The 12,248-nt window shown below is 42.8% G+C and overlaps 1 long non-coding RNA gene across 2 annotated transcripts in view; it reads right to left on the bottom strand.

Annotated features, from left to right (window-relative positions):
* Positions 1-12,076, bottom strand: part of LOC104910647 — a 25,377-nt gene extending 13,301 nt beyond the window's left edge. The window contains exons 1-3 of one of the 2 annotated variants that reach the window (XR_793287.3): positions 11,972-12,076; positions 11,553-11,654; positions 3,129-3,356 (exon numbers count right to left, since the gene is read on the bottom strand). This is a non-coding gene — a long non-coding RNA (uncharacterized LOC104910647). The remainder of the gene's footprint in view (positions 1-3,128; positions 3,357-11,552; positions 11,655-11,971) is intronic. The other variant, XR_002114199.1, reaches the window with a different exon arrangement.
* Between the last annotated feature and the right edge of the window lie 172 nt (positions 12,077-12,248).

Below are 12,248 nucleotides of genomic sequence, written 5' to 3'. Positions count from 1 at the left end.
AGATGGTGAAGGGCCTGGAGCATCTCCCCTGTGAAGAAAGGCTAAGTGAACTGGGTCTGTTTAGCCTTGAGAAAGAAGACTGAGAGGGGACCTGATCCAGGTTTATAAATATCTGAGGTGTGGCGGCCATAGCGGTGAGGCCAGTCTCTTTTCAGTGGTACGTGGAGACAGGACGAGGGGAAACGGACATAAGCTGCAGCATAGGAAGTTTTGCACAAATGTGCGTAAGAACTTCTTCACGGTGAGGGTGACGGAGCACTGGAACAGGCTGCCCAGGGAGGTTGTGGAGTCTCCTTCTCTGGAGATATTCAAGTCTCGCCTGGACGCCTACCTGTGCGACCTGGTGTAGGGAACCTGCTTTGGCAGGGGGTTGGTCTCGATGATCTCTAAAGGTCCCTTCCAACCCCTACAATTCTGTGATTCTGTGATTCTCATTTTCCTAAGGGAAAGTATATTGGTAAGTGACTCTGAGGTCACAACCAAGGCCTCATTGCTAGCATTATTATAGCACTGAAATTCTTAGTATACTGCACAATTCAGTCTGAGTTTCAGCAATACAGTCTGATAATAGTTACTTATTACTACTCTTCATTAATCTTGCCTTCCCTTCTACAGTTGACAGATTCAAGTGAATCCTGAGAAACTTTCACTTATCTCCGAAGAGATTCTTAAAAAAAAAATTAAGTTGGGAGCTCTGACAGCAGGTTTTATGTCAGTGAAGTGGAATTGTAGCAAGTATACTTCAAGGACTACACTCCATGTATTTTAATGGACATTAGTCAAGAAGAAAGCAGATACTTTCAGTAACTCTGTACTCATTCAACTCAGCATACAACCACTGTGTTGGCTCAGGGTCAATTAGAATAGGTTACTGGATGCTGACCTACTAAATCAAAGCTTTTCAGAGGCTGGAAGTGACCTGGAACAGCAATAAATAGGATGTTTTTAGCTTCTTAGGGGAGGGAAAAGTTTTATCATCAGAACATATAGAAACACTATACCAGTTACTGACTTCACTTAACCTCATTAGAAACCAGGAAAATATGTACATACAAGAATAAAAAAATGTATTTGTAATTCAAATATTTTAACTAGTGAAGAACAAGTAGATTTGATATTAAAAAATATAAGAGAATAGTGTTCTGCCCCATTTTTTGAAGCACATAGCTGACTCTGCAGATCTTTCAGCACATTTTCTGATTAAGCAACACAGTAGTAAGGCATATTTTGAAAGCAGTCACTTTCAACAGGAAAAAAAATGCATCTTCATGTACTCTATTCTTAATAGATGTATAAGTGAAATTTTAAACAGTGAGAAAGTGAATCCTAAGCACTGCATTACATTCAGTATTTATAACAGCTAAACTCACATCAAAATACATTCTCATTTGATTACTTTGGTATAGTATACAGCATTATATTGAAAGGGTTTTATCTGAACTTCAAACTAAACAAGACAGATTTTGGTTACGTCAACATATTAAAGTTTGATCTCTTTATCCCAAAAACATGCTAACACCTTCAGCTGTTTTCCATATAATGCTCATGAGTCTTTTTATTGATGCATTTTTTTTTTTAAAGGCAGTAGGAAGTAATGCTACTCTATCTACCTTGCTCTGACCAGAGAGCAGATGTTAATTAGCACAATATGGATAATTGTGAATTAATTATTTTAATGAGGTCGCATAGTAAAGAACAACAATTTTTATCATAGAATTTAGCAACAATGAGCAATTTAGCTTGAAGAGGTAGAGGTAGTGAGCTGCACCTGCTGGCCAGTCTCAAGCATAAACATTTGTCACTGGTTTTATAGTCAGTTTAGAGCCACTGTTCCACTATCTTCCAATGCTAAGCTCCCAGTCTGCTACCAATATAATCTCCACTGAGTAGTAAGGCATTCCACAGCTGGAGTGCTTTCACTACTGGTTTACTGCAGCCACTAAAACACACTTTTCCATAAGATTATTCCCCACAGTGTCTAAATGGCTACTATCCAGATTAGGAAGAGTCATCAGAAGTGAGTTCTAGTTTCTGGATCCTTGTATACATGTGCTCCTCAAAGAGATTTTTGTAGCTGTCTCGTCAGATCATGTTTTTCCTCCCCTTTCTGCTATTAGAACTGCACATTATTTACTGTGTTTTCACTATAGTAACAAGAGCTGTGCGTTAGCTTACCAATATACCATATGGAAAAAAGGTTAAGAAATAAACAGCTGCTAAATAAGCTTCTGGATGGAGGGGCCAGCTAATGCTTCATTGTTAAATTCCAGTATCAAACACTAGAGAAAGAAATGCCTATTTTGAGGCTATGACAGGAGTCTGTTTTGCTAAAACCCATGAAAGCTTACATAGCATAAAATCTAAACTGCTGCCACATTTGTTTACATCAGTTTACAATCACAGCTACTCTTAAGCTTGAAAAGAAGTCATGTAAGCTACCTTTGACACAGAATCTGCTGTAATGGGACACCTTGGTTGCAAGCATATACAAGAAAAATCCACAGCTGGTGTTTCTGAAGAATGCAAGAAATGCAAACAAACAACCTGTCATCCTTGTATTCCTACATAAGGTAAGCATCTCACTTGAAGATCAACCATCCAGTGCTATCTCCTCTCTTCAAAAAAGGGAAACCCACACAGGGAAATTGATACAACTTCTGCTTGCAAAACTAGCCACATAATCAATTGTCTCTATGGGCTTCTAACCAACAGTCAGGCTGTTTCAATATCAGATTTCAACACTAAACACCACTTAACTGCAACACTGTGCCTCTGAAATCAGAACACAAAGCTAAGCTAACGTATTTAGAGATTACTACATGACTGCTTTAATTTCAACTTACTCTATGGCTGGGATGTCTTGGCAGGACTCATATCTTTCCACAGATCATTTCAGGACAGTTAGTACCCTCTTGATGCTTGTAACCTAATATAAGGTCTCATCTGACAGCTATTATAAGCTAGATATTGTAACAGAAGAGTATTAGCCCAGTCAGTATACCCCAGCATACATAATCTGACCCCAGCATTTAATGTAATAGGTCATCACATCGACACACAGTTTATTGAGAACAACACCGGGTCAATTTTAACATTCACAAGTTTCTCCTACATCGGATGACACTTACCACTACTTCCACAGACTGCATTGCTAAGTCACACGGTGGCTTCAGTGCCTTTGGTCTTGTTGCGTACCAGTAGGTTGTGAGGGCTGCGAAAGCACCAAAACCCACCAGGGTGTTTGTCGGAAGGGTGCGCACATACTGCCTGACATCCACAAGTTCAGGAATCCGCATATGCCTAAACAAGTCATGTGCTTGCATCATAGCTCAGTGCAGTTATCCCAACGCTGGAACCTGTTGACACGAGAAAAGTTGCACAGATTTGAAGTTGTTTTGATACACTGCTGTAGCAGAGGACTAAGCATATGTTGCTACTAGTTTCTCCCTATCAAAATGATTTTATCTCCCACTAAGCAGGCAATATCTTTAGAATTCTGTAACTGAGTTATGTAAACAAGCAATTTTTGGTTCAGAAATATCAGGTTCAGAGACTGACAGGAGGCAATTTGAGCTTTAAGATCATTTAAAAAGACACCACATGTTAACAAACTATTTGTTTGTTTGTTTTGATGGGCAGCATTTCACAAATGGTAAATATTTACTGGTTGAGTAGCTGTACTACAAGGCTGCTTTTAGAGTAAGTGCCAAAAAGGACTCCAGGGAGGGAGGCAGGGCTGCTAGCTTTCCTGCACCAGCCAACAGAGTGCACCCTACCCCTGCAGTAGGGAGAGAAGGATCCTCTACCTCTGAAGTTCTGTCAAATAACCTCTCCTTTTCCAATCTCCCTTCGGTCACACACAGAAAGCTCTGCTAAAGAGCTCATGGAAGGCATCTCCCTATGGCTGCACTGTGCTGGCCAGCTTCCCATTTCTCTCAGCGTCACACCAGCAGTTTATCGTTGGCCACAAAACTGAACAAAGCTGCATGCAAGCAGCAGCAACCAGCACAGGAAGCACGTTTTGCTCGTCACGTCCATACAGAGAGCTGAGGAGAGGCAACTCCCAGCCCATGCCTGACACGGATATTTCGCAGCAAGAACCAGCAATGGAAAAAAGCACTGCTGCCAGCTCAGCTGGTGCCCTCCTCCACAGCCAAGGTCCCCGGGGACATCTGTCACATGCCACCACCAGCTCCTGCCCACTAGGTTAGAGGTGAGCAGCGGGCAGACGACAACCCACACCAGTGGCAGCCATCACCTGCTACACCAGGAAAGAGAAGACAGCAGAGTTGCCTTGTCCTGTATCCAACCTGCTTCTTCAAGAAGAGAGATGCTTTTGTTTGGTTCATTTTGGCTGAGCAAGCAAAGAGCCCACAGAACATCAAATGTGCTTGAATAGTTCAGGAGTGCTGTGAAACAATACATTCCTGCAGGGAGAGAGTGCAGGAGGCCAGAATTAAATACATGTTCCTTTTTCTAAAAAACTATACCAGGTCAAGATTTCTCATTTCTATAGAAAAAAAATCTCAAATTTATAATTTACTATTGTAGTTTTCATTGCTGTCATCAGTTACTCAAGTAGGCAGCAGAGGAGTTATCTTGTCCGTAAGTCCAGTATTTGGACTCAGATTTGCCACAGGCAGCAAAAAAGAAGCCATAAAACAGTTCAAAGGGCCCACAGTTTCACAACATTATAGCAGGACACTGTGAAATCAGGTCACGAATAGGAGCAACGTTAGGATGGGATCAATGCCATCGCTGGGCAGGTCCCATACCTCAGCACTCCCAGGCCAGCAGTCATTGCCCTCCTCTCCTCTCACCTTTGTGTCCCTGACCGCACTACAAGGTACGCTGCACATCACCATTATAGAAGTTACCTTTCCATTATCTGCACTGTGGCACACACAGCCTTTGGGTACAGCCCACTGCAACACAGCAAGCTGTAGTGATGGAAGGTAAAGAAGAACAGTATATTGAAAAAAAATCTCTCCATCTTCCCCTAGCATAGAGAAAGTAATCAATTACTGACTCAATAATTAGGATTACAGCACCACAGCTTTTTATGCATGAGATCACACTCAAATATTTGCATCATAGGTACAGAACCTCCCTCTGAAGTGTGAAATATACATAGATGAAAAATAAGAATAAAGACTTTCCAACATGGAAGGCTTAGCCTGCAAGTTAATATTAGATATCCTATTAGACATCATATTATCAAATCAAGAAGAAAGAGGGCTATCATGGAAGGGCTAAGAGCAAGCTTCACTACAAACACCTCTGTCTTAAAAACTGATACTTGCTTCCCCCGTGCATTAGTCATGTGTCCTGAATACATATTGCATAATTCAGGGATGCAGCACAGTCTGAGAATTATCTTTCCAAAGGCTGTTGCGTCATTATAGCTACCAGGAATAGAAGTGAACATGCTCATTTCATTCACATAGAAGTCCCAGTGCAGCCAAGAAGCTGGCATGAGTTAGGACTAAAGAAAGAAAAAGCATCACTACTTTCAATTTCCATGACCAGTTGTTTGTAGAGCAATTTACAACATACAGTATTATTGAGCAGCTATATCAGATTCCCAGTTAGTTACATAATGTATTTTACTGCTTATGTTTATCTCTAAGGAAACCCTTTGTTACATCTCCTGCTTCATCAGCACAAAAAGACAAGATTGGGAAGTTTTCAGCCAACTAAGCAATTCATAGTTTTAACACTACCTGTTAGGTTATACCAACTCTTGTTTTCTGTATTTAATGCAAAGTCAGATGCAAGAGGGAGAATACACTCCAAACAGATGCAACTGAATACACCCCTCAAAAAGAGGCATCAGGTTTCAGTGCCCTTTTTTGTATTTACTGGGCTCATGTCCCAATCGCATCCAATATCTGAGGTCTTCCCCATGACCAAAAGAAGCAGCTTAAAGCCATTGTATCTAGAAGTGTATTTTCAGTGGAGCTATGATCTGGCCTTCAATCTTTTTTGAAAAGAAAGGGCCCAGCTATGCTTGATTATTCAAGACAAGCAAAAGAGGCTAGCAACACTTTATACAATCCACTCTGTTACTTTTACCCTCCAGCACTAATCTACAAGGCACTCTTCCAATTATGCAGCACACCCATGGCTGGGCACTCCTAATTACCACCTATGGATCTCCACATTTCTAAGTTCAAGCTTTCCTTCCACGTTCCACCTCAACCATTCGAAGACTAACAGAATGAATAGTAAGCTATTAACTTCAGCTGCAAAATCAGCACGGGTCATCCACTTGGAGAAAAGCACTTTGAACTTCTTGGCCGTGGGATACCTAACACAGAAGCAGAGTTGTATATACAAGGCCAACAAGATATATTGACAAACAGCATTCTTTCCTACAAATGCAAATACTGCGTTTCCTTCTTATCCAGATAGGGTCTGGACTGCAGATAATGGACTGTGAAACCAGGCCTTGGTGGAAGACAGTCCATAGTGACTGTGTCACAGCTGGAAGTGTGACAAAGGAAGTAAAGCCAGGATGAGAAGTACCAGTCCATGATACTCAAGTTGCTACATGCAGCAGAAAACATGGAATAGAAGGGACAACATCCAAGCAGCTCAAACATTTTTTCCTTGATGCAACCAGCACAGCTTGGCTAGTTCGGTTTTAGTTAGGAGACAACACCAGATACATGAAAGTGCTTTTAATAACAGGGAGGATTAACCATATCAGAGTAATTACCTGTCCCCTCCAGCAATAGCAGTTCCCCAAACACAGCCCTGAAAGCATCCCTCCAAACAGATCCAATGATTCAGCTGGAGTTCTGCACAGCTCAGACAAAGCGAGCTCTCTGTGCGTATGCACAGCCCACAGCACCCCAGGCCCATTCTTTACAGTGGAGCCAGTATCTCAAGGCAACAACCCAAGTTGGCAGCTCTCGGCCGTTCTTTGCTGCTCCTACTCACGGCACACAATGGGCTATTTACAGAGGGCAGCAGCCTGCCTATTGTCCATCCATAGCCAGACATCGTTCGAGTGCAACGGAAGAACAGGAGAGCAGCCGTCAGCTTCTTTAGTGACAAGAAAACAACCCCAAGAGCCAATGGCCTCTTCCCCTCTACCCTAACACTGAGAGCACCCCAGCACTGGGGTGGCCTGTGACAAAGGCAAGCTTTCCACACAGTAGAGAAAGAGCAGCCACGCTATTTTTGGAGCCTCTTGCAGACAGAAAGGCAGCTTAATCATAGAATGGCCCAGGTTAAAAAGAACCTCAAAGATCATTTAGTTTCAGCTTCTGCTGTGGGCAGGGTTGCCAACCACCAGACCAGGCTGCCCAGAGCCACATCCAGCCTGGCCTTGCAGGCCTCCAGGGATGGGGCATCCACAACCTCCTTGGGCAACCTGTTCCAGTGTGTCACTGCCCCCTGTGTGAAAAAATTCCTCCTAATATCTAACCTAAATCTCTCAGTTTAAAGCCTTTCCCCCTTGTCCTATCACTGTCAATCCATGTAAACAGTTGTTCCCCCTCCTGCTTATACACTCTCTTCAAGGCCACAATGAGGTTTCCCCAGAGCCTTCTCTTCTCCAAGTTAAACAAGCCCAGTTACCTTTCTTCATAGGACAAGTGCTCCAGTAATTTGTAGTTTCTTACCATTATCAGTATGGCCCTAAGATATTTTCACTATGAAGTGCTGAAATAGGTGATCAGCCTCCCATATATCTTTGAGTTAGTCTCAAAGCTACTGAGTATTATCTTGTTTTACTTATTGCTAGAGGTTACACCACAGATATCCCAATGTATCTGTAGCACTGAAGTTCTTCACCACACATCCTTCAGGAGATCAAGTGTTGAATCATGTTCTAACTTCTTTAGAGAGTACAAGAGGGTACAACAAATAGCTTTGGTGACCAAAAGAAATCTGCTCATCTGAATAGATGCATAATCCTAATCTCATGGCGCAATTTGTAATCATCTTAAATTTGATTTGGTTCAGTTGGCCCCAGATGCATGTTCCCAAAACCTTCTTGGTCAGAGACCAAGCTGGCCATGGACTCATCTGATGGTGCAGTCACCAGGAGATGGTCTAGCAAGAAGGCCTTTCACAGGTTAGTAGTGATGACAGCTCTCAGCTAGATCAGCTTCTGTCTTGAAGACCGAATAGCCATTCGTTCCTAGAAGAAAGTAGCACAGCTGGGGAAAGCAAGAACAGTTGTAATATTACATCTTAAGCAACCCTAAATACTGCCTGCAAGTGCTCCCAGGATTCTCTCCCCACCCTGCAGTCAAGGCAGTACATTGACTAAGGTCTTACAGTATCAGCGTCAGAGCCTAACTATAACCAGCAGGGAAACCACAAGCACCCTCAAGACACAGCAAAGGAGCATAGGTAATTAAAACCTGAAGGGAATTTCTCAGTTGAAGTCTCCTGTAACAAAAATACTACAGTAAGAGATCTCCTGCGATGCTGCATCTCATCATGTGACTTAACATACAACTCTGTCCTCAGCCACAAAGGATTTTCCCAAACACAAATATTACTGAACTGTCGCAAGGTTCCACCAACTATTCTACCTTCCTTCTCCCTCTCCACTTTCCCAATTAAAAATACCTAGATCTCACCCAGAATCACATCAATGATCCAACCAGACTAAGCTATAACCCCCAATTTAAAGCAGTTAGCTATCAGATTCACTTTTCTACAATAGTGAAGACGAAAGAACCAAGAAGTTAGTGAGGTAACCATCCCTCGCACACAGAGGAAGCAGCAGGTCCCTAATATTCACACTCCACATTCCCCCCCCACTCAAATCACAACCTCTTGCCTGCCCACATCCCCGGTCTGGCTTGGAGCAAACAATGCTTTAGGTTGGCACTGTTGGCTCAGCCTGATACAAGGCAGATGACTGCAAGGAAGTTGGTTTCAGCCCTGTGCAGCAGGACCTGCTCACTTACTTAATAAGCTGTAACTGAAGCAATGAAGGCTCCTGCTGCAACCTAGAAGCATTACATGTGACACTGATGTGTGAAGGCTCTGTCCCCCACTGAGTAAAGCTACAGCCCTGTCCTCAGGCATTTGGCTACAATCCTCCTGTAATAAAATGGAATGACACCTGGATTCCCACCCTTTAGTGCTGTCCAACAGGAAACCTGAGTGCACGGCAGTAAGGTCACTAAAGTTCAAGTGCAGAAACCAAGTGGATTCCCATCACCTGGTTCAGTGTCTTTGGCACAGCTTGCATCAGCAGCACTCAGTATCACCATGTCTCAAGGAAATCAGTGCTTTACTAAAACTTGAGACAGTGACCAACTAAGTGTTTCCTTTGATCTGCACTCAAGGCTCAGAACAGGTCACTGAGCAATCTCACAATTTTCCCACCTTCAGTGATCGCAAAAGATGCTTACAAGTATATTTTGATGCCTGAATTACTCTCCCTGTTAGATGTGCATCCCTAAAGCTTAAGCTTGCAAGTGTATCACAGCACTGTGTTCACTTCTTTCAATCCAAACACAGTTCAGATGAAAATCACACTGCAGAGGCAATTGCTCTGAACTGGCAGCTTTCTGGGGCATTAATAGCTCACTTGCACCAACTTAATCCTGCTACTTGTCCCAGGAGCATTACCATTGAGAAAGCCCTGTGTACACCTCAAGTGCTCACGTGAGACTTTGCAAGAAAGGTTTTTATCCACCCGTCTGTCACCTGACAACCATAGCAAAGGGCAACCTGGATCAGGCACACTTAAGCCATGCTGCATCACACCAGATAATGTTTACATTCAAAGAAAGTTTAAAAATAAACAGAACTGGTAACACTGAGGCCAGGCATATCAGTAAGTACTTACTAGAAGGAGTTCGTCCAGAGTGACTTCCCAATACTAGCACCATAAGAAAGCTATGAAAAGCCAAGCAGCCCCTTTATACCAGATAATAAGGCACTCCTTTCTGCAAGTCAGTCTTGCTTTTGCAAAAGAAATCCCACCTCACTCATCTATTAATGCAGCCTGAGTGCAGAGGACAAGCTGTCAAAACATGGCACATGCAGTATCAAGCTGAAAAAAGCTTAGAGGTCTGGCTTTAAGAACTATAATTCATATAAAAAGCCAGAAGTCCTTTTCTGCAGCTTCTTAACACGAGGCTACCTGCATTTTCACAGGAAGCTTTAAGAAAGTCCAGCAACAAAAAAAAAAAAAGCTTTTTTCCCTCCAGATTTTTATAAAACCATTTGAACAGTGTTGGACAGAGTATCAGTACTACTAAGAATCAGATCTAACAGAAATTAATATCTTGCTATCACATTTTTAACTCCACAGATAAGTAACTCCTAACTTGAAAGGCAGTGAGGGACTGCAGCAGCCTTTGTGTTCTCATGTATCCTTGTTTCAGGAGTTGGGCTGGATCTGCAGAAATGCAAGCCCCCAGTCTGCAGGCAGGGTTCAGACTGCTGTCTGCAAAGGTCAGTACTATACAGCACTGCTTCCTTCAGTCACACATCATAGAAAACTTCCACACAAAGCCATTTTCCAGTGGTCAAACCATCACCCCTCCTATTTATGAGGAATTTCTGAGGCATTATCGCTGTTTATACAAAATGTAAGAAATTGTGCATTTTCACTTGTAATTTAGCACAGTAAGGAAATAGAACAGAGCTGCCAGCTCCACATCAGACTACCAGAACTCCAATTTATCTCAGTATGTACACCCTTCACTATGTTTCCCAGGGACAATCTGTCCTTCTGTTGTGTATTTGAAAAATTTGATGCTTTAAACCTTACTTGAGTCTACCCATCCCCAGTCATCTGTATTGCAAATACCTGTACAAAACAAAAACCAAAACAAACACTATTGCACTCCATAGCTCACATCAGATAAAACATCTTCTTGGAGGAGTTCATGCCTCCTCACTGGAAATTAATGCACCCAGATCTGAAAATACATAACACACCTTCATCTCCTCCAAACATTCAATGCATAATTAATTTGCAGTAGAGTGATTAGGTAGGAGAGTCAGTTATAGAGACTTTTCTCAAAGAAACAGGAGAGTTACTTACCCAGATAAATATTTTTAAAAGCTTTCTCTCCTTCCATTTGAATCACTACTTTTGTCCACTGATAACAACCTTGTGCTTGACCTTGAAGCAAAAGGCTACTCAAGAGCTTGCTTCAAGAACTAATGACCTACTTCCAACCTCATGCTGGCCAGTTTGTAGTTGTAAATGCACCAACCAAGTTAAGAAGCTGCCTTCTGAATTCAGTATAATCACTGTGGCCCTCAGAATAGGCTAAGGCCACATGCTCAAGACCTTGAATCGAGTACACAAGCTGCTTGTAACTACAAGCTTTAGACCCTGCCCACCCCAATCAGCTAGTATTTTGCTTTTATTATTCCAATACAAAAAAGGCTAAATATTGGTGGGGCTCAAAGAATCAGTATACAGTATAATTCCACAAGGAACTCTGTATTTAGTTTTCTGCATTATTAGTACTGATATTACTGATAAAAGGAAAGAGATTTTTTTCCTCTAAGTTCAATGCCTTCTTGCACTTGAAGCTTCTTGAGCCAAGAAATCTGACCTGAATCTCTTGATCTGAGAAACTTCAGGTCTCAAGTCCAAGGGCACGTTCCAAAGTGCGGAGGTGAACACAACAGGCCAGCTGAGGAGACAGCCCCGTTCCCTGTAAAGCAATGTGGTAAAAATAAGCTGCTACCACCACATGGTTTAACTCTTGCCTGGGCACAAGCACAGCACCATGAGGCTCCAGCAGCAGTTACTTTCGATGTCACTGTTTTCTCTCACAGCCCTGACCACCTTATCTCTGACACCAGCCCAACGGAGACCAGCACTCAGATGGGCCACTGGGTCCACAAACACTTTGCTAATACCTCAGATACTTTGCTAACACTCCAGACGTCTCACACACGTGCCCTTTAGAAATACAGAAGGCTGCAAGTGTCGCCAGTCCTGTTCAACAGGAACAAGAAATGTACACACCTCGGAACAAAAGCACCGTTCAACTCGGTTAAACCCCCGTAGCGCCGTATTCCTACCTCACAGGGAAAGGAGGCCTGCAAAGACAAAGTCACTCAGCCTTCCATTTTAAGCCAGTTTGCCTCGCGCCACATTACCATACGCACTCGAGTGTTTAGAAAGGAAAAAATAAGTAAATCATTATTTCAACAGCACGCCTGCAAGCACGGCCTCCTGAAGCCGGGCGAGGGGAGAGCTGGCAACTGAGCGCGGGGCAGGCGCTCACGGCACGGGCTGAAAG

Source organism: Meleagris gallopavo, chromosome 4 (genome assembly GCF_000146605.3).
Source record: "Meleagris gallopavo isolate NT-WF06-2002-E0010 breed Aviagen turkey brand Nicholas breeding stock chromosome 4, Turkey_5.1, whole genome shotgun sequence".
NCBI lineage: Eukaryota > Metazoa > Chordata > Aves > Galliformes > Phasianidae > Meleagris > Meleagris gallopavo.
Note: the sequence above shows the minus strand (reverse complement) of the source record. Positions and strands in the feature narration are given on the sequence as shown.